Source organism: Loxodonta africana, chromosome 14 (assembly GCF_030014295.1).
Source record: "Loxodonta africana isolate mLoxAfr1 chromosome 14, mLoxAfr1.hap2, whole genome shotgun sequence".
NCBI classification, from domain to species: domain Eukaryota; kingdom Metazoa; phylum Chordata; class Mammalia; order Proboscidea; family Elephantidae; genus Loxodonta; species Loxodonta africana.
Window position 1 is genome coordinate 52,552,236 of NC_087355.1, and position 22,629 is coordinate 52,574,864.

At 39.7% G+C, this 22,629-nt stretch overlaps 1 protein-coding gene across 3 annotated transcripts in view; it reads right to left on the reverse strand.

Annotated features, from left to right (window-relative positions):
* NCALD (neurocalcin delta) overlaps positions 1–22,629 on the reverse strand; it is a 317,609-nt gene that overhangs the window by 186,038 nt on the left and 108,942 nt on the right. The window contains exons 3-4 of one of the 3 annotated variants that reach the window (XM_023545925.2): positions 1,535–1,613; positions 13–116 (exon numbers count right to left, since the gene is read on the reverse strand). The gene's annotated coding sequence lies outside the window, so the exon portion shown is untranslated. Of the gene's footprint in view, positions 1–12; positions 117–1,534; positions 1,718–22,629 lie in introns of those variants that run through there. The other 2 variants (XM_023545923.2, XM_023545924.2) reach the window with 2 other exon arrangements.

Here is a 22,629-nt window from a genome sequence, read left to right on the forward strand (position 1 = left end):
GACCAGACTTACTTATCTGACAGAGACAGGAGGAAGATTATGGTTCCTGTATACCCTGCTGACTCAGAACTGAAGCCACTCCTGAAGTCTACCTTTCAGCCAAAGATTAGACAGGCCTATAAAATAAACAATAACACACATGAGGAATGTGCTTCTCAGTTCAGTTAAGTATATGAGATCAAATGGGCAACACCTGCCCAAAAGCAAAGCTGAAAAGGCAGGAAGAGACAGGAAAACTGGACAAATGGACACATGGAACCAGGGGTAGAAAGGGAAAGGGGGAGAGTGCTGACTCAACACGGGATTGCAACCAATGTCCCAAAACAATTTCTGTATAAGTTTTTGAATAGGAATCTAGTTTGTGCAATAAACTTTCTCCTAAAGCACAATAAAATAATAATAATAATAAACATATTTTGCTTAACCTAACTTCAAATATTTTATTACTGTTTCCCATTAAAAGGATTTACCAGATTTGGGATGAAGGTTTTTCACTCTTGCTTTCTTGTTATATCCAGATAAACCATGTTGCTTATCTAATAATTAAACCATAAAGACTTAGTGGGGATGAAGGAAGCAGGATGAAAAACAGTTAAATATATTAAAGTTCAATTTTACATCAACTTCTCTTCCTTCCCTGCAATAGCAGCAAAATATAAAAGAAGGTTTTGTTCTTGCCCACATTTATTTTTGCCATTTGTTCCTCAATACAGAACTATTTGGCCAAGTAACTATTAGATGACTACTCATGCCTTGTTTACAAACAGCCACATAAAGTATTACTGAGGACTAAGACACACTACCATGCCTACAAATGTTGGCTGGCTCTCATTTGGGACCATTAGCTTATTTTGAAAAGCTTCCAAGAAATTCATATACCAGGAGATTTCTTCCTAAAAAGCCAATTTCCTAAAGATTCAATGAGATGGCTTTTGAGACCCATCTCCACAAATTAGGAGTGTAATAGTGTTCCTGTCTTAACAGGAAATCACTATTGCTGGTGCTGCTGCCCCCATTATATTATCATAGACTTTCAAATGAATTTTTTTTTTTTTCTGAATTAGAAAATGTTCCATCTGCTTGGTGCACAGTATCCTCTTCAAGTTTCCGTACCACATGAATAGATTTGGAAAATAAGGAGGGGCCTGTATTGTCTTTTTCCTAGGAAGCAACAAGTCGGGTTTTTACTTCATTATCACATCTCCTAAGTTTTTTAGTATACTTCTTACTTTTAAATAAAGTTTCCATTTAATCAGAGTCACTACAGGAAAGAACAGAATTCTTTTTTTTAAATGAGAACGGATGCTCAGCTTTCTTTTCAGTTACATACAAATTCATCAAGAATTAAAAATGGAAATGCGTACCTCACAACAAAGCTTTAATGCCAGAGACAAACTCTCATTTTCTACTCACCAGATACAAACATATAAGCACATAACAACCGAACTAGGATACAACATCTTTGTATTTTGAATTATAATTGACACAATCTAAAACCAGGGCATTTCAGGAGGTAAGGAAAAAGATAACTCACAGTGTGCAGTCACACAGTGCCTCGGATCTCAGAGCCTTCCACAGTATCCACAGATTTTATCTCCAGCGGTTCAATGACCCTGCAAGTGCGATCACTCATAATTAATGAATATTTTACTCGAACATTTGACAGCTCAGTCAGAAGTTTAGGTAAGGCTGTTACTTTTATTTCCTCTGTAGTTGACTTTGCAAACAGGAAACAGGAAACACACCTACAAGAACACTGACACATTGCAGCCTAATTGGTCTTTAGTTCAAAGTACTCGGGGGTGAGTCTTCTACCACAGTCGTCGTAGGTATAGTCCCCAAAAGAGCAGTAGTCAGGCCCTAGCATTTCACAGTCTAAAATCTTTTGGACAAATGCTATGTGAGCAATTTATTACAGGGAGAAAAAGGCATTCTTAGCTAACATGAAAGGACTATAAGCTTCAGAATAACTCATTTATTCTGGAAAAAAGATATACATTATATATTAAATAATATATGCTTTAAATGTATAAATTATTTAAATAGTAAATAATAGAGATTAAAATAAAGTTTTGATTTATTCTCCTGGAATGTATACAGAAGCTACCATTTAGGAATCTTAGTTACAAGTCACAGAAAACTCAACTCAAACTCACTTACACAAAGAATAAAATTTGAAAAAATGTTTTGACTCATTGAGCTGAAGAACAACAACAAAAAAACCAAACTAATATCAGGTTGGTTTCAGGAAACCAGAGGTTTGCTAGTTCTCTTGGTACAGACTTAATTCCCAGGTTGCCTCCCACCATGGAGCAAATGTGGCTGCCACAGTTCAAGACTTCCTATCCATCATCATAGAAGACAGTGTCAGCATCCATGGTGTTCCCAACAAAAGTTATGAGGTCACCCAGATTGCTCATTGGGGTATAATATGCTGAATGGATTAAACTAATCAAAACTTATCCCTAGGGCTGAGGATAGGGTCAGTACAAACCAAAAACACCTGAATAGGCATTTAGGTACTGAAAGGAAGAGGGGAGGGGAAATGGATGCTTGGGAGGAAATTAACAATGTCTATCACAGCAATGTTCGATAATAATCTGAAGATTGATATTTGAGCATGTGTGTTCACGAAAATGCTAGTTATTGGATTATCTAAAACCTCTGGAGGAGAATGAGCTGAGGTTCCAGAGAACTGATTACCCAAGGTTTTAAATTTGTAAGAATTTCTCTTAATATTGGATTTGCTGTTAGGATAATAGTTCAGAATATTGTCAATTTGTTTTTTAATACACATTATACTGTACCAAATCCTCTTGCATTTGATCTTCACTAAGGAGCCCTGGTGTTGCAGTGGTTAAGTGCTCAACTGCTAACCAAAAGGTTGGCGGTTCAAATCCACAAGCTGCTCCTCGGGAGAAAGATATAGCAGTCTGCTTTCGTAACGATTACAGCTTTGAAAACCCTATGGGGCTGCTATGAGTCAGAATTGACTCAGCTGCAGTGGGTTTGGTTTTGGGTTTACTGTCATCCAGACAATCCTGCCTCCAGAGTAGGGCAGACATTCCTGGTTGCCTATCCAATGCCCAGTCTCCCCTTCTTCCTTATACCCAGTACAAAAACCCGTTGCCATCGAGTCCATCCCTTGATTTTATTCAGAGCAGCAATGTGCCCTGTTAAAACACACATTTCCCAGCTACCCTTACAACTAAGGGTAGGTAGGTAGAAGAGTTTTGACCCTGGAAATGTAAGCAGAAGTTCCTTGGTGGGGCTCCTGGAAAACCTCTTATAAAAGGGACTGGCATTCACTTTTTTGCTCCTTGCCTTCCTTTTCTCCATGTTTGGGAACGTAGATATAACGCTGGTGAGCTGTATCTTGGAGCCATGAAATGACAAGGAGGGAGACAAAAGCCATATATTACAAAGACTAAGCAGAAAGAAGGAGCCACTACTCTGGACTTGGTTTGTTTGCCTCTGGGCTTGTTACATGAGAAAAAATAAGACTCTGGCTAAGCCACTGTAGAAGGGTGCTCGTTCCATGCAGCTGAACATAATCCTAACTGGTATGAAGAAGTTTCACAACCAGGTAATGACAGAACAAGGCTGTCCACAATATCCCTGTCCACCAATATTTCCAATAAACCACCACATCTGTGAAGACAGAACCCATACTTTGGATACTCTACTAACAGGCATTTATATCTGTGCCTTCCTTCTTGACAAATAGCTCGTTTAAATGGTCGGAACCATAGTTCAAATTGTGAGAAGGGTGTCACTGCTTTTGTTTTTTGTTTCTTTGGCTTTTCTGACATGTGACATTTATTAAGCACTCACAAAATTGGTAAGGCAAGGATGCCTTGGCTACAGCATAAGAAACTTAGGTCATTTTACCAATATTTCCTTTCAAGGCTCTCTGAGGGAGAATTAGCCACCTTCCCAAATCTTGCTGTGGACAAAGGGTTTTCTTCCTTGACTTTCTCATTCACTTGGCTATTAAAAGATAACACAGCTATTACGATAGTTAGAATAGCTTACTGAGCCAAAAGTCAAGTGGGAGACTTACTCAAAAATCAATTCCAGAGGGATTAAGGATTTAGTTGTGAAAAGCCAAACTTTAAAACTTTTAGAAGAAAATACAGGAGGACATCGTTCTGACCTAAAAGTGGGAAAGGAGCTCTTAGGGCACAAAAGTGCTAACCATACAAGAAAAGATTACTAAATCTGCCTACTGTAATATTTATAGCTTGGTCATCCAAAGGAATGATAAAGAAAGCAAAAAGACAAACCAGTATCTGAAAGACATTTGTAACGCATAAACCAGCAAAAGACCAGTACTCAGATTACATAAAGAAATGTTACAAATTAGTAAGAAAAAGAAAACACACTGGAAAAGTGGCAACAGATCAGAAGGACATATCTGAGAGAAGAAAAGCATTAAGTGGTGAGTGGACTTCTGAAAAGATGCGCAACCTCATTTGTGATTAGGAAAATGCAAATGAAATTCATGGTGGGAGTATAAATTAATACAACCACTTGGGAACAAATTAACCTTATCTTGTGAAAATTGAGTGTTCACAAACCCTCCAAATGAACAAATCCATGCCTACTTATATTCTCTACAGAAACTTGCATATTTGCACTGGCCAACATGCACAAAGTGTTCATGACAGCTTTACTCAAAACAACAAAAAGCTGGATTTAAGACAAATGCTCACCAACAGGAGAACAAAGAAATAAACTGAATTATATTCACACAGTTGAATATTATGCAACAGAGAAAATCAATGAACCACAGCCAAATGCAACAACTCGGATGAACCTTAGAATCATAATGTTGAATGAAAAGAAGCAAGTATCAGGTGACGACATACAAAATGATAACTTTATATATAAAGTTAAAACAGCAAAATTAAATAAAATTTTAGGCAACTTCATGTGTAATACTATCTCATTTGGACTTCTGTCTCAGAAACACTTACTGATGAAGATCAAAGACCACAGCCTTCAGCATGGATTGCACCTCAACATAAAGAAAACATAAATCCTCACAACTGGACCAATAAGCAATATCATGATAAATGGAGAAAAGATCGAAGTTGTCAATGGCTTCATTTTACTTGGATCCATAATCAACACCCATGGAAGCAGCAGTCAAGAAATCAAAAGACATATTGCATTGGGCAAATCTGCTACAAAAGACCTCTTTAAAGTGTTGAAAAGCAAAGATGTCACCTTGGAGACTAAGGTGCACCTGACCCAAGCCATGGTGTTTTCAGTCTCCTCATATGCATGCGAAAGCTGGACAATGAATAAGGAAGACCAAAGGAGAACTGATGACTTTGAGTTACGGTGTTGGCAAAGAATATTGAGTATACCATGGACTGCCAGAAGAACAAACAAATCTGTCTTGGAAGAAGTACAGCCAGAATGCTCCTTAGAAGTGAGGATGGTGAGTCTTCATCTCACGTGCTTTGGACGCATTAGAGAAGGACATCATGCTTGGTAAAGTAGGTCTTCGAAAAAGAGGAAGACCATCAATGAGACAGACTGACACAGTGACTGAAAAATGGACTCAAGCATAACAACCATCATGAGGATGGCACAGTACTGGGCAGTGTTTCGTTCTGTTGTACATAGGGTCGCTCTGAGTAGGAACTGACTTGACGGCACCTAACAATAGCTAGTAATGTTGAACATCTTTTCATGTGCTTATTTACCACCTATATATCCTCTTTAGTGAAATGTCTATTCTTACCTTTTGCTCATTCTCTAATTGCATTTTTTGTTGAGTTTTGAGAGTTCTCTATATATTCTAGATATGAGTCCACTGTCAGATATGTGGCTTGCAAATATTTTTTCCCAGTCTTCTATGAAAAAAAGAAAAAAAACTTTTTTTTTCTTTTTTTTCAAGGACCCTATTAAAAGGATATATACAATGTCTAGGGTTTTTAGTTGTATTTGGTGGCAGGCCTGGGGAAAAGTACCTCTCCATTTTATCAGAAGTAGAAGTCCTTACAAATTTTTTTTTTTTTTTAAAGCAAAGGAAACAGGCAGAAGCAGGACAAAGGGATACTAGAGAGGTACAAGGACTGATGGAAGTTTTTGGTGAAGTTTTTTGGATTAGATGAGTAACATATGTTATACATAGCATGTATCAAATACTACAACAAAGTAAAATAAAGAATGCTGGACATTTTATTAAAATTGCAAAAGGAAACAACCCTCTTTTCCTTCCTAGGAAATTACTACACAGATGGGCAGGGAAGGAGTCTGACAATCATATAGACTTATGTGACTCACCCGAAGAATGGCCCTGCTTCCACTCAACTGCCCTTTGTTAGAACATGTCCTGGGAGGGCCTCTCCAGAGCAATGCTGCTGCCCTGGGCATGGCTGCCTCCAGGCGACAAGCACTTGAGGCAGAACAGGAACTGTCTCCGAGCTAAGCTACAGTGTACTTCAGGGCTGCAGGTTTTCTTCCTCTGCCTCGGCCCCGCCCCCACCCTTGTTCCTTCCCTATCCTTACCGCCTGCTCAGCCCAGTCTTTGGTCCACTCGTTTTACTCCAGCCTTCAGCTTCCTCAGATCCCTAACTCTTTGCACGGATTTTTATACTTCTCTCTCCTCTAGCATCTGTTTCTTTCTGATTTCTGCTTTTTTAACTGGTTTCTGCCCCATTTTTGCCTGCACAATGACCTTCCAGGCATGTGTTGATTCCCTGACTCAGCTCTTTGACTAATGCCCTTGACTTAGCTAACCAATACCTAGACATTCTGTGGCTTCACTCTCACACACTTATTTTGCTCCCCAAGGCTAGTGGAACACAGATCTTTCTTCTCTTCAAGGTGGAGAGGGAAGAAGGATTGATTTTAAAGGTCCAGAGTCTGCTCTCCTGAGGAGATGCTTCTATGAAGTCACCGGCTGCTTCTTATGTGTACTCCTTACATCAAAAGCCCAGCATACAGGCAGGAAGAGAAAAGAGGTGGGAGGACATATTAACACTGAAAAGCTTGATAAATACTAACAGCGAATACTAAAAATAACCAGGCAGAAGTAGTCTACTTTTAGGAATTTCACTTGTGCCTTTGTGTCGGGGGTGAGGGGGAGGGAGCAAGAGAAGGCTGTGGAGAAGGGGCTGGAATGTTATTAATGTTTTCTGGAGGTGGATGCACTACAGAGCTTCCCTACACAGACAGCACCACCCCACCCTTTCCTTAACTCTTTCTCAGGCTTCCGAAGCTCCGCAAATGGCTCCCTCCCTGCGCTGCAAATAGCATCCCTGCTCTTGCCAGCAGAGAGAAAAAGCAGCTAAGAGATTGCAGGCTGTTTTGCTCCTCACCCTCACCCAGAGCTTCAAACCCCTGCTGAGAGTTTGCATTTCCACCCCAGATATACCAAATCAGAGTCTACATTTTAACAAGATCCCCAGGTAATTCTTAAAAAAAAAAAATTGTTAGGTATAATAAATTGAATTGACTCGGCACTGGGTTTTTTACCTGAGTGGTTCTCAGAATTGGTCCCTAACCAGCAGGATTAGCATCGCCTGGAAACTTCTTAGAAATGCAAATTCTCAGCAAGGGTTGGAACCCAAAGAAGCAGTTTGAAATCCTGCCCTCACCCAAGCCCATCTGCCACCTTTTGACTTCGGCTCCTGGAGAGTAGAGGGCAGGGAACAAAGGGTGGTTGGAATCAGTGTGTGTCATCTGTACATCTGTAAGTCCTTAGCACTCTGGGTGTAACCAGGCGAAGTCATTAACCCCACATGACACAGTCTGCATGGTAGGGGCAAGAACTCACAGACTATGAATTCCACAAAAATGCCTGCTGCTGGGCACCCCTGCTGCCCTCTCCCAGGGTTGGGAACATGGATAAATGAGCATAATTCTTTCATGTCCAAGGTCTCCTGGTTTAACAAAATGGAGGAGAGCAAGCTGTTCAATTGTTTCTACCATTTTCTCTTCCCTAGTGAGCAATTCAGTTATTCTCTGAATCAGTATGGACTGCTGGAGTTGGAGGAAGACAACATTAAGGAAATAAATGGTTCCCATCTGGATGAATTAAAAGCACCTTTGAGCTCTTTGTCATATCTGACCTGAGCAAGCAGCAAAGAGGGAGTGCCCTCAGCCTGAGTCATCTCCTGCTCCCCGTAACATGTACTCTCAATAGCACAGTCTGACAGCAAAACACAATAAACGCTTCCTTCCAACTTGCCTCCTCTCAAAATCTCACATCCCCATCCATCTCCCTCTCCTTCCTTCATGACTCAGACAAAGATGAAGCCTCGTCTGTGCAAAGGTTAATCCCTCCATTTATGTCCTGATTCCCCCCTCCAGCTCATCCACAGCTTGTTCGATCCCTTATCCCTGGCACTCTTCTCACATCATCAGAATGCCACCTGCCCTGTTATGGACTGAATTGTGTCCCCCCAAAGTATGTGTTGAAATCCTGACCCCTGTACCTGTAAATGTGACCTCATTCAGAAATGGGGAGGGGTTCTTTTGATATGTTAATGGATCATGAATATAGTATAGGGTGGTTTATAAGGAGCCCTGATGGCACAGTGGTTAAGCCTTTGGCTGCTAACCAGAAGGTGAGCAGCTCAAACTCACCGGCTACTCCAAGGGAAAAATATGTGGTAGTCTGCTTCCATAAAGATTATAGCCTTGGAAACTCTATGGGGCATTTCTACTCTGTTCTGTAGGTCGCTATGAGTCAGAATCAACTTGACGGCAACAGGCTTTTTTTTGTTTGTTTGTTTTTGCAGGGTGGTTTATAAACCTAATCACATCCGAGTTATAAAAGAAACAGAATAGACACAGAGACACACAGATGGGGAGAAAACAGATACCATGTGAAGGTCATTTACAAGTGAAGGATCACTAAGGAACACCTGGGGCTATTGACAAGGATACATCAACGTGGCAGAGACACTGATTTGGACTTTTAGTCTCCAGAACTATGAAGAAATAAATTTCTGTTCTTTAAAGCTACCCACTTGTGGTGTTTCTGTTACAGTAGCACTAGGTTAACAAACACTATGGATTTGCCACTTCCTTGATCAAGGAAGCTTTGTACTTACCACTGGTTCAAGTTTAAACTCCTTAGCCAGCTTTCTGGGCCTTCTATGAGTTATCTTTCACCTCTTACCTCCTTGTGCTTTCTTCTATGCACTCCAACTCAAGGCACACTAGAACATAATTTCCTGGGTTTTCCTGTATCTGCTTTTGCTCACAGTCACAGTCACCTCTCCTAGACTACTTTAAGGGTGACTCATACAGTTTCTGTATACACTGGAGCTCACTAAGTACTTGCACAACTAGTAAAGAAAGTCGGCTCTAAATTACCCACATTAACAGCATGCACTCTTTCACAAACCCATTATTTTCTTATGGCCAGTTAGAGGTACAGCGGGACTCTGATAGGATTCCCAGGGGCACAGACAGACACAGACTCACCCTTTCTGCTGTCTCTCTCAACGTGCATTTTTTTTTTTTTATCATCCCTCCCACCTACCCCCATCAGCCCTAAGCAACCATTAATCTACTTTCTGTCTCTATAGAGCTCCCTATTCTGGACTTTTACATAAATCCAATCACACAGTATGTGGACTTTAGGTCTGGTTTCTTTCACTTAGCATACTGTTTTCAAGGATCATCTAAGTTGTAGCATCTATTTCATTCCTTTTTATGGCTAAAAAAATATTCCATTGTATGACTATACCACATTTTGTTTATCCATTCGTCTGGTGATAGGCATTTGGACTGTCTCCTTCTGTTGGATTTTATGAATGATGCTGCTACAAGTATTCATGTGTAAGTTTTGTGTGGATATACGTTTTCTCTCGGGTATATACTTTGGGGTAGAATTACTGGTTCATGTAATAGCTCAATGTTTACTCATTTGAAGAACTTCCAGACTGTTTTCTAAGGCACAGCATCATTTTACATTCCCACCAGCAGTGTATGAGGATTCTTATTTTTTCACATTCTCACCAACACTTGTTATTATCTGACTTTTTGATTCTAGTCATCCTAGTGAGTGTGAAGTGGTATCTCTTTATAGTTTTTTTTTGCATGTCCCTAAAAGTTTTTTATTTTTATCTTTTACATTTAAGTCTTTGACGCATTTTGAGTTAATTCTGTATATGGTGTGAGGTAAGGGTCCAACTTCATTCTTTTTTATGTGGCTACCCAGTTATCCTAGAACAATTTGTTGAAAACACTATTCTTTCCCTATTGAATGGTCTTGGCACCCTTGTTGAAAATCAGTTGATCATAGATGTATGAGCTCATTTCTGGACTCTGAATGCTATTCCATTGATCTGTATTTCTATCCTTGTGCCAGTGCCACATTGTCTTAATTACCATTGCTTTGTGTAAGTTTTGAGATCAGAAAGCATGAACCCTCCAACTTTGTTCTTCTATTTCAAGATTGTTTTGGCTATCCAGGGTCCCTTTTATTCACTTATGAATTTTAGGATCAGCTTGTCAATTTCTGCATGCGCACACACACACACACACACACACACAAAAGCTGGGACTTTGGAATGGATTGTATTAAATCTGTAGATCAATTTTGGGAGTGTTTTCATCTGAACGATATTATATCTTCTGATTCATGAACATGGGGTACCTTCCCATTTATTTAGATCTTTAATTTCTTTTAATAATGTTTTGTAGATTTCAGAGCAAGTACAAGTTTTACACTTCTTTTGTTAGGTATATTCCTAAGTGTTTTATTTATTTTGTTGCTATTTTAAATTGTTTTCTTAATTTCATTTTCAGATTGTTCACTGAAGCGTATAAAAATACAATTGATTTTTTATATTGATCTTGTACCCTGAAACCTCACTGAACTTGTTTATTCTAATATTTTTCAGTGGATTCCTTAGGATTTTCTATAAGATCATGACATCTGCAAACTGAGATAGTTTTACTTCTTCCTTTCCAGTTTGGAAACGTTTTCTTTCCTTTTTTTTCCTAATTGCTTTGGTTAGAACTTCTAGTGCAATACTAAATAGAAGTGATAGAAGTGTTTTTTTTTTTTTTTTCCTGCTCTTAGGAAAAATGCTTTCATTTTTTTCATCACTAAATATGATGCTAGCTGTGGGTTTTTCATAAATGCCTTTTATCACATTTAGGAATTTATCACATTAGTAAAACACTCAGTAAACTAGGAATAGAAGGGAAATTCCTAAAACCATTTTGTTTTAATGACAAAATGGTAGACGGAGTTTGTCAAACGTTTTTCCATATCTATTGAAATAATCCTGATTTTCATTTTTTATTCTATTGGTATGATGTATTACATTAATTGATTTTCAGATGCTGAACCAATTTTGCATTTTGGGCATCTTGTTTTACTATTTCTCCCAGTTCTTACAAATGAAAGTTTATAATACTCTCTATAAAGGTCCTTGTATTGGCTATGTTATATAAATCTCCAAATAGCTGTATATTCTAAACTGCTGCCAAGCCCATTGATCCAAGAATATCTGAGTTCACTGATAATCTAAATCAGAGGACTGCAAACTTTTTCTGTAACAGGCCAAAAGTAAATATTTTAGACTTTACAAATCTTATAGTCTCTGTTGCAACATACTCAGCTTTGCTGTTGTATCATGAAAGCAGCCATAAGCTATACAAAAACAAATAAGTGTGACTGCATTACAATGAAGCATTACCTACAAAAACAGGTAGCCAACCCATGAGCTGTAGTTTGCCAACCCCAATTTAAATAAAGCTTCTGATGAATGATTTACTTCAGGTTTTCTTTCCAAACTGTATCTTTCCTTGTAATCCTTGATTGGAAGGACATCAGAATTTCAGTTGATATAGTCTTTTCTTTTCACAGAACAATACTTAAGCCAAATTCAGGACCCCGGTGTGGGCCTAGGGAAGACAAAGGGTGGGGACCTGAAGGCCTCTCCAAGACTTTCCTCCCAGCCCAAAAGACATCACCCTAGGATCTGGAGTAAGGTAAGCAGCCCCTTTGAATCCACCATGGGAGCAAAATTTAATGGGGTTCCCCAAACTCAGTAATAGAGATAAATATTTTAACGCAATATTTTAAAAAGTCAAAATAAATGAAACACTCATGATGAATAAAATATCAAACTTTACATGAAGACAAAATGATATTGCTGATTTTTTATTTTGCCCTCAGGCTCCAACGTGACTCTGCTGAGCACTGTTCCAGAACTTTAAAAAAATTTTTTTTTGTATTTTGTTCATCATGGATATTTTGCATTAATTTTGATTTTTAAAATATTGTATTAAATATTGCACTAAAATTTTATTTATCTAGATTACTGAGCTTTTGGTGCTCTCTTTAATTGTGCACAGTGGAAATTGTTCAGATGGGCAAGGAGGATCAGGGCAAAGTGAGGAAAGGATGCAGGGCAGGGGGAGGGAACAGAAGCATTGGCACTCTTTCTGCCTCAGTTCCAGCCCAGCACTGGAGAGAAAATGACAGGAGCGCCACTTTAGAAAGAAATTACATTTTACTTTACTGTATGCAACTTTCAAGGAGGCATCAGCCCATGTGAGGAGTCACACCTGCTATTACATCTCTGTAACAAGATGCACAACAGGAGCTTTCAAGCATTTAAAATACTTGAATGTGCAAAGTTTCCCAATTGGTCACAAGTTCCTAATAGCTCCATGCCTCTTTCACTGGGGAGACATCACACATCGGGCAGCGTGGCTCCCACGTTCTTCAAAATATAGCAGCTCAAAGAACTCCTCGGGCAATTTCAACTACCCAGAAATAGAAAACACCCCAGGCAGAGTGTGAGAGACCAATCTTGCAAACAGCAGGATGGCAAGGTATAAACAGGATGGAAAGAAACATCCAGCCTTTCTAAAAGCCATTGCTTTTGACAAGGACAATGAGATGGGAATAAATTCAGCCCCAAATATCATGGAACAACAAAAGCTCAAACAAGTGTTAAATTATAAGCCAGGTGGTTGCAGGAATTTGCAGTGATCCATTCCAATCTGCCAATTCATCCCTTGTGGCATCTGGCTTGATTTTACAGACTTCTCTTCCAGTGTTACATGCTTAGATTTTTTTTTTCTCTCTCTTTCTCTCCTTTCTTGCACCACAACCAGCATTTTCGATGCTATTGTAATTTTTCTAAGTCACATCCTTCTTCTTCCTCTGGTCTTGTAAACAGTGTGGTTTGGAGAGCCACAAACCACGATATTTCCATCTTTCATTTGACTGAATCATGTTCTTGCATGCAGGAAAATATGTTTACATACTTGTACTGAGTCTTAGTAAATTTTCTATATGATCACTTGTATTGTCAGGGTATTTGGTGTAGCAAAACTCCAGCTTTGTCCATCCTTTCAATCATTCTACCAATACTTCAGCACTGAGCATATACCCTAGGCAGCGGTCTGGGAGTAACAGGAATTAACAGTCAGACTCTGGCTTTGAGGACCACATAGTCCAATAGAGGAGAAGGACTAAAACCCACTGCCGTCAAGTCCATTCCGACTCATAGCGACCCTATAGAACAGAGTAGAACTGCCCCATAGATTTTCCAAGGAGCACCTGGCAGATTTGACTGCTGACCTTTTGGTTAGCAGCCGTAGCACTTAACCACTACACCACCAGGGTTTCCACCAGGAGAAAGACTAGGAAATAGTAATTAAACGGGATGATACTGCAGTGATAATGTGCATGGATTCCACTCATAATCTTTGCTGCTCCCAACAGGCTGCTTCCAAGCCAAAAATGTCTTCCCAGGCCAGCTGACCAGGGGCTGAGCAAACGAAGATCATAGGCAGCATTCAGTGCCTTCCAATGAGGCAAGGAAGTCCCCTCTTCCATAAAGTTCTCCTCTATCTTCCATTTCTGTTACTGCCTTGCTCAACAGACCTGTTCTAAGCCTCAGATTTCCACAGTGCCTTGCTTGGACTTAGACTCCTCCCTTGTTGCTGTTGCTGTTAGTTGCTGTCAAGTCGGCTCTGATTCATGACAAACCCATGCACAACAGAATGAAATGTTGCCCAGTCCTACACCATCCTCACAATCATTGGTATACTCAAGTTCATTGTTATAATCACTGTGTATTTTGAGTGCCTTCCAACCTAGAGGGCTCATCCTCCAGCACTGTATTGGACAATATTCTGTTGTGATCCATAGGGTTTTCATTGGCTAATTTTCAGAAGAGTTTGGCAGAATTTTTTTCCTAGTCTGTCTTAGTCTGGAAGTGCCACGGAAACCTGTCCACCATGCATGACACTGCTAGTATTTGAAATACTGGTGGCATAGCTTCCAGCATCATAGCAACATGCAAGCCACTATAGTACAACAAAGTGGCAGGTGGTGGAGAACCCTCCCTAGCTCTGTTATTTTTGATGGCAATGTGTAATACGGATTTACTATATACCAAAAATGGCACTTCAAATTTTCATAACATTCTTGGAATGGGGTTTGTTATACCTATGTTATTGGTGAAGAGAATGAGCATCAGAAAATTTTAGAAACCTGAGCAAGGCCGCACAGCTAGTAAGTAGAAAAACTGAGATTAGAACCTAAGATCATATGATTCCAAGTCCTCTTAAATAGTACACTAGTCTACATTGGTAGGCATGTGTAGACTAATTCCCCTGCTAGGTTATTCATATCTTAAGAACAGAGATCAAGATTTCTATTTCTTTAGTAGTTTCCAGGTAGGGCAGGCCTACAAGCAAGCGGAATAGGTATCGGCCTACATGGTGTAATTTAAAATATCTCCACCATTGCCCAACACAGTGCCTGAAATTTCACCATTAGAGGTGCATTACTTGGGACCATGAAGGCTTTCTGGTCTTCAGGATTGGTCTCTTAGAACATAATTGCCCTAGGAGGGGTAATACTCAGCTGACTCCTCAGTGAGGGTCAGCACCTTGAGAATAAGACATCAGAGAGATGCCTAGAAAGGAGCCTAGGAGCTCTGGGTATGGGCAGTGATCCCCAGAGGAGGATGGGGAGGTTCTGAAGACGGGTGTGGATGCTTTGTTTGGCTGATACCACCTGTGTGGCACTGAGCACAGGATGAGGCACATGGAAGGTGTATAACGCACTCAATTTGAGGACACACTGTTTTGATCAGGTATAAAGGAAGAGGGATGGTGGTAAGTGGGCAGCAAGCACTGAGGACTCTGAGCACTGGGAAGGCGTACAAGACAAGAAGGCAGAATCCTTGCCCTCAAAGACCTTATAGTCTCTTTGGAGAGAAAATATCAATAGCAAACAATGGGTAAATAAGACAAGACAGAGGATGACCAAGCATAGAATATAACAGGAGATTCAGGAAAAGGAGAGTTCAGTGTAGGAAGGAGTAGCACTGGCTTCACTAGGGACATGAGGCTGCCAGGAATGATACCAAATAAAGATAGATAATGAATGAGTTGGAAAACCTCTTATGCCAAAAGACTCACCAGATTGTCACAACCAATTGCTACCTCAGCAGCCCTGAACAAAGAAAACCAATCTGAACTTAATCAGTGTGATGCAAAATGATATTAGGATGGTCTAGAAACAAAATCTGAAGACAAATATACAACAGTACTATTTAGAAAATACATCACTTCAAAATAAGCTCAGCTCTTCTGATAAAAGGACTGCTATTGCTCTAATGGTTGCTCCAACAATATAAAATCCAGAATTTCAGTAATGAGTAAAACTACACAGATGTACACATTAAAATACATGGTGAATAAATGATGAAACCATTAAACCAGCAGTCATCAAGCTGATTCTGACTATAGTGACTCCACGTGTGTCAGAGTAGAATTGTGCTTTATATGGTTTTCGATGGCTGATTTTTTGAAAGCAGACCACCAGGACATTCTTCCCAGGCACCTCTGGGTAGACTCAAACCTCCAACGTTTTATTTAGCAGCCAAGTGCATTAACTGTTTGCACCACCCAGAAGCTCTGATGAAGCCATTAGGTGAGCCCAATCCCCTGGGGAAGTATAGCTAAAATGATGAGGAAGAGATCTAATGTTGGCCACCATAGACCAACAACCTTGAGAAATTACTAGACCTTCCACTGGACTCAACTTTGATAAAGAATCGCTTCATTCTGTGACCTTCCAGCTAAAGACAAATACACTTAATCTGGGCTTTCATTTAATGCTTCCTTCACAAGCAGTAAAGGTTACTTCTATTTACTCTAACTTACTCTGTATTTTTTAAAAAGACCAAGTTGTTTAATTCCAAGAAAGAAAACAACCCCAAGGAAGAGAGGAAAGAAGAAAGCAAGCAAGCTTTGACCTTTATTTGCTAAATGAGTTATTTCACCAATAGTTACAGGTGATTATGTTCTCACCATTCTGAATAACAACTCTTTGTACTCCTTGGCATAAGAGGAAATAAGAGCTAAGACCTAAGGCTTAGTTGTGAATGAGCAGAAAAAAGAAAAACATAGGTAGGAAGAGACTTAAAAAAGAAAGATATGAGAATGGTGGAGGATCCACAAGAAATCCTTCCTCCTAAGAGTTTCTCAATTGAATTACTGCAATTTTAACTTGGCTGCTAATAAGCTATGTTCCCACAAGTTGCCTGCCTTCTCCAAGGTGGCTGCATATAAGAGATATAAACAGCAAAGGTCTCTGGTCCAATCAGCTAACAGGTTTGTAGCAACCTCTATGGAGACTCGCAAATACAGTGATCACATTATTCAAGCCCACCCTTAGGACATAGGACCCAACAAATGACGCGTGTGCTTTACATCCAGGCGCTAGCCTAAATATTAGAATTTCTAGGACATTTTGGTGTTTTAAGGAGCAATCAGTAAAAAATATTTGAGTTCCTGAAAATCTGCAGGGTGACTATCACAAAATGACAATACCAGTATTTTCGTACTTAATATTTTTATAAGAAAATGATCCCAAATCCCTAAAAAGAAATTGCTGAAAATGAATATTTAATACATTTAATATATAAAAATTTTTAAGTGTCAGTAAAAAAGTAAATTAAAAAATAACCAAACAGTATCATTAGCAGACATAGTAAACATAAGTATAAAAAACTAAACAGTCTTAAAATGAAAAAATTAATAGTAATGAAAAGTTGAAAAGAAGGTCTTATTATTTGAACTTTTATAAAGCGAGTTCTTAGAGTGCACATTGTGATTGAATTGAGAATGGAATTTTGTGTAAATATTTTCACTGCTGAAAAAAAGCACTAGTCAAGGAAATCGTGACATATTTATGAGCTTACCCCAATATTTTTATCTGACTCCTTCATCTTCAAATAATCCTAACTCTCGGTTGATAACTTAGACAATTATTTTTAAACAACTATGTGTATATTTGTGTGTGTAGGAAGTGGGTATGAAACCTATTAACAGCAAGTTGTATTTTGTTTCAAATCAAGTGTTTCCAGTTTGTCTTCACATTGCCTAGTTTGTTCATGGATGATGGAGATCCCAATGTCTACCTACATTTATCTCTTTCAAAACTTTTCTGTGGAAGTGGACATATTCTAAGGTGATCCCCAATGAATCATTGTGTAATCCCCTTCCCATAAGTGCAGGTACAATCTGTGACTTGCTTCTAGACAATAGGCTATGGCAAAAGCAATGGGATAGTCACTATAGTGATTAGGTTACATAACGTCAGACTCCGTCGTCTCAGCAGACTGGAGTGAGAGATTCTCCTGCCGGCTTTGAAGAAGTAAGCTGCCATGTTGTGAGAGTGTCTGTGAGAGGGCAATGTGACAACGACCTGTGGGCGACACCTAAGAGATAAAAACTATCCCAGGTGACAGCCAACAAGAAAATGAGTATCTCATTCCTACAACCTCAACTCAACTGAACTCTGCCAACAACCACGTGAGCTTGGGAAAAAAAAGCTCCAGAAAGAAAAATAGCCCATCCATTATGATTACAGCCTTGTGAGACTCTAAGCAGAGAGCAAGTTAATCTGCACCCAGGCTCCTGATCCACGGAAGCCATCAGATAATAAATATACGTTGTTTTAAGTCACCAAGTTTGTGGTAATTTTCTTATGCAGCAATATATAACTAATACACATGTTATAATCCACTTGTTCAGAAAGCCTCTGAACTTGAATAACGGTTATCTTGCAAAAAAGTTTTGCCTTGCAAATTGATATGTCCTTTCTCCTTTTCAGTATTTCTCTGCTCAACTCTACAGCACATGGGGTTGCCATGAGTCGAAACTGACTCAGTGGCAATGGGTTTGGTGTTTTGTGTGAGTGTGGTGGGGGCGGGGGGGGAGGGATTTCAGAAATAGAGGAAAATGCTTTGTGAATGTGTATACCTTTGTCCAATTCAAAACTTAAATGCAGAAAATAATTCTCCATTTGTGAGTCTCAAGACATAAATGAATTGAATACAACATTTTTCAAAATACCAAAATACTTTTATTTTGGTACTTACAAATTGAAGAGTATACCTCCAAACCAGTTTTCTTTTTTGTTGTTGTTGTCGCTTGTTTGTTTGTTTGTTTTGATGCTTGTGCTTCATTATTTTTTCAAACAAACTTTTATTTTAAACAGTTTTAGATTTACAGTATTACTGTAAAAACAGTACATAGAGTTCTCACCTAGTTATCCCTATTATTAATATATTAGTATGGTATGCTTATCACAATTAATTAAACAATATTTATGAATTACTATTAACTATAAACCTGTTGCTGTCAAGTCAATTCTGACTCATAGCAACCCAAAGGACAGGGTAGCACTGCCTCATAGGGTTTCCAAGACTGAAATCTTTACAGAAGCAGACTGCCTGCCACATCTTTCTTCCATGGAGCAACTGATGAGTTTGAACCACTGACCTTTTGGTTAGCAGCTGAATCTGAACCACTGCGCCACCAGGGCTCCTATTAACTACAAACCAAAAAAAAAACCCAAACCCGTTGCCATTGAGACAATCCCAACTCACAGTGCCTCTATAGCACGTAGTAGAACTGCCCCATAGAGTTTCCAAGGAGTGCCTGGTAGATTCAAACTGTCGACCTTTTGTTTAGCAGCTGTAGCTCTTAACCACTAAGTCACCGTGGTTTTCCTTGATATACTCATAGCGACCCCACAGGTCAGAATCGACTCAATGGCACACGATAACAACAATCCTTGATATGTGATAAGCTTGGCACTTCTGTGGTCTTCCTCCCAAAAGCACATTATCCCAGTCTAATCATTAACTATAGTCTATACTTTATTTGGAGCCCTGGTGGTGCAGTGGTTAAGAGCTCAGCTGCTAACAAAAAGTTCAGCAGTTCCAGCCACTCCTTGAAACCCTATGGGGCAGTTCTACTCTGTCCTATAGGGTCGCTAGGAGTTGGAATGGACTAGATGGCAATGGTTTGGGTTTTTTTTTTGTTGTTGTTCAAGTATTTTGCAGAACGTCTTTCAACTTGGATTTATCTGACTTTTTTTCATGATTAGACTGGAATAATGTGTTTTTGGGAGGAAGACCACAGAGGGAAAGTGTCATGTCTATCACATTATATCAAGGATTGTTGTTGTGTGCCATTGAGTTGATTCTGACCTGTAGGGTCACTACAAGTATATCAAAGGTAGATACTATTGATATTACATATTATATTTGAAGTTATCCTTATTCACCTAACTTGAGGTAATATTTGTCACATTTCTGTACTGTAAAATTATTCTTTTTTATCTCCCTTTCCATACTGTACTTTTTGGAAGAAACTTACCATGCACAGCCCACACTTAAAGAGTGAGGAGTTATGCTCCACCTTATTAAGGGCAGAGTATCTACATAAATTATTAGGAATTCTTCTACATAGAATATTTGTTTATTTTATCCCATTTGTTTATTCATTCAATCACTTATTTATATCAGTTTGAATTCATGGATGTTTATTTTATACTTTGGGTTATATTCTACTTTGGAATATAACTATTTATATTTTTGCTCAGATTAATTTGTCAAATTAGAATATAACTTTGTTTATTTTGTTGTTCAAATTGTTCCACTTTGGCCGTTGGGAGTACTTTCAGTTGACTCCTATATCCCTTTGACATACCCCCATTACTGTGTATACACTTTTGTTATTGCATTTCCTTACTTTCTGGCACTGTAAGATACTCAAGGCTCATTTGGTATATTTGTTGCCCTAACCCTAGAACCTACCATTTGTCCAAGGAGTCCTGGCTCCTTTACTGGAGAATAGTATTAGAAACCAAGATCTGAACAGTGGGTGTACTCATTGCTACTTGGCGACCAGTGCTTCCAGGCCAAACCAGTTTTTCAGCCTTTGAATATGGGACCTCAAAATGTTCCTATATGCATAATTTATTTTAATTAATTCAACAAACATTCTTATAGAGATTACTAGAGGCCAGAAACCATTTTGCAAATATTAATTCGCTGACTTCTTATAACAACCTCATAACAACAACAAGATAGGTAAAACTATTATCCCTGTTTTATGAATAGAAAAAAGCCAAGACACCGAGAACTTCAGAAAAATGCCCGAACTCACCCAGCTAGTAAGTGGTAGAGACAGAAGTGGAACCCAAACATCTGGCTCCAGAGTTGGGGCACTGAACAACTGCACCATATTGTTTCACTGTAATGAGGACCTCACAGAGTTGCCACACAAAATGTATTAATTAGCAGATAGTGAAAGATGGCAGCTTAGTCACGCACCCTATGCTGTCCCCCTACAGCAAAGAACCTAGAAACCAAGTGAAACAGATATAGGTGCCAATCGGGGAACCAGAAGAGCAAATGGAAAGAAGAAGAATTCAATTGAACACCAGAAGGAAGGAGAAACTTAGTGAAAATAGTGAACAAGGAGGCTTATGAACTGTAGGCACACTGCCAACCTGCCTGGTGCAGTGTGGCCATCTTGAGACAAAGTGAGCAGCATTCCCAAGTGAGGAGCACCAGGAGGCAACTTCACAGAATCTCCAATAGGAGGCAGAGATACTGTGTAGACAAACCTGGAGTGAAGCAAGGTGAGCAGAACATGAACTGGATCTAAGGATGGAAAGGGCAGGAAAGCAGGTGAGAGCTCTAGGGATCCAGGTAATCATACAGCAGGGAAGGAGCCAGAAAATAGGGTCAGAACAACTCACCAGCAATGGTCCCTGATCATTTGGGCAGGTGGTGCTCACAGAATGGAGGATCCTTGAAATGGGGGCCAGAGATGTCCCACTTATCTGTATTCTGGACACCCCCTCCTCCTTGCAGTTGGCTGGGGCTGAGTCCTGATCGATGGCTGCACTCTCTAGGGAGTGCTTCAGCACCCACAGCAAAGACTGGGGCAACATGATTCCCTCCCCTCCCCCACTGCCCTTCCAATGACCAGCAATGGGCCCACTCCCCCCACCCAGCAATCCACGATGCACCATCCCCCACCATCAGACCTGTGCCCAGAGGCTTCTGCCCACTCTGCCCACCCCCAAATCACCCCACCTGCCTGGAGACTGGTGGCACAAGACCTCCTTCCCCCAATTCTGCCACCTACGTACCTGGTGACCACTGATGTGAATTCCTCTGCCATCTACCTGGTGACTGTTGACCCATGCACCCTTGCCCCTGTTACTCAGCAACTGGTGGTGTACACACATAATACCCAACCCAGCAACCAGTGAGAATGTTCCCTGCACCCATACCCCAGTGACCGCCTGTATAGACATATCACCTCATCAGCAATGTCAGTCACAGCCTGACAGATGCCATTTGCATCTCTGCCAAACAATGAACAGGAGATCCTAGTGCCCTCATCCAATGTCCACCCAGCTGCAACATCACAATCCCACACCCAAACAGCTCCTTCAGGCTGTCTGCACTTGCCCTGAAACTTCTTGATATCCCACCACCTACTGAGATGCCAATTCATGCAAGTCCAGTGGGCCTACTTCATCCACTTGGATAGCACTCCCTCACAATGGATATGGAGATGTCCTGCCCTGACCTCCAAAGAACACACTAACTGCTAGCACCAACTCAGAAGGACCTCATGGTCCTACAAGGGCTGTGGTGGAGCCCTACCACTCAACAGTTGTCACTCAATATCAAGGAAAGAGCCTGCTTTCCCACCTTCATTCAATTAGTAAGGGAGGATATATGAGCCTAATCACAGAGGACTAGCATGTGGATGAGACCCACCATACCCACTAGTGAAAGGAAATCATGTCCAGCCAACAGACAACCCTGAAGTCACACATAAACAAGAACCACAAGATAACAATAATTAAAATAATATGAAAAAAACACATTCTAAAGAGAAAGAGAAGAAACAAAACTCCAGATACATCAAAACACATTTAAGAAATCAGCACAAAATAAACATATGTACACTTAGTAAATAAATAAACACTAATGCCTTGGAGACAACAGGCAATAACAAATCATATGAAGAAACAGGATAAGATGGCTCAAACAAGTGAGCAAAATAAAGGGGTAGAAAATTTTCCCAAGGAAGAGAGGGTAATAGAACTACGGATAAGGAATTCAAAAGACCTATGTATAGGATCATCAAAGAGATCAAGGAAAATACAGACAAAACCCTCAAAGAATTCAGGAAAACAATATAAGAACAAAATGACAAAATAAATAGGCAATTAGAAACCATAAAAAAAAAAACTATAAATCCAAAAAATTAGCAATAACAATAATATATGAA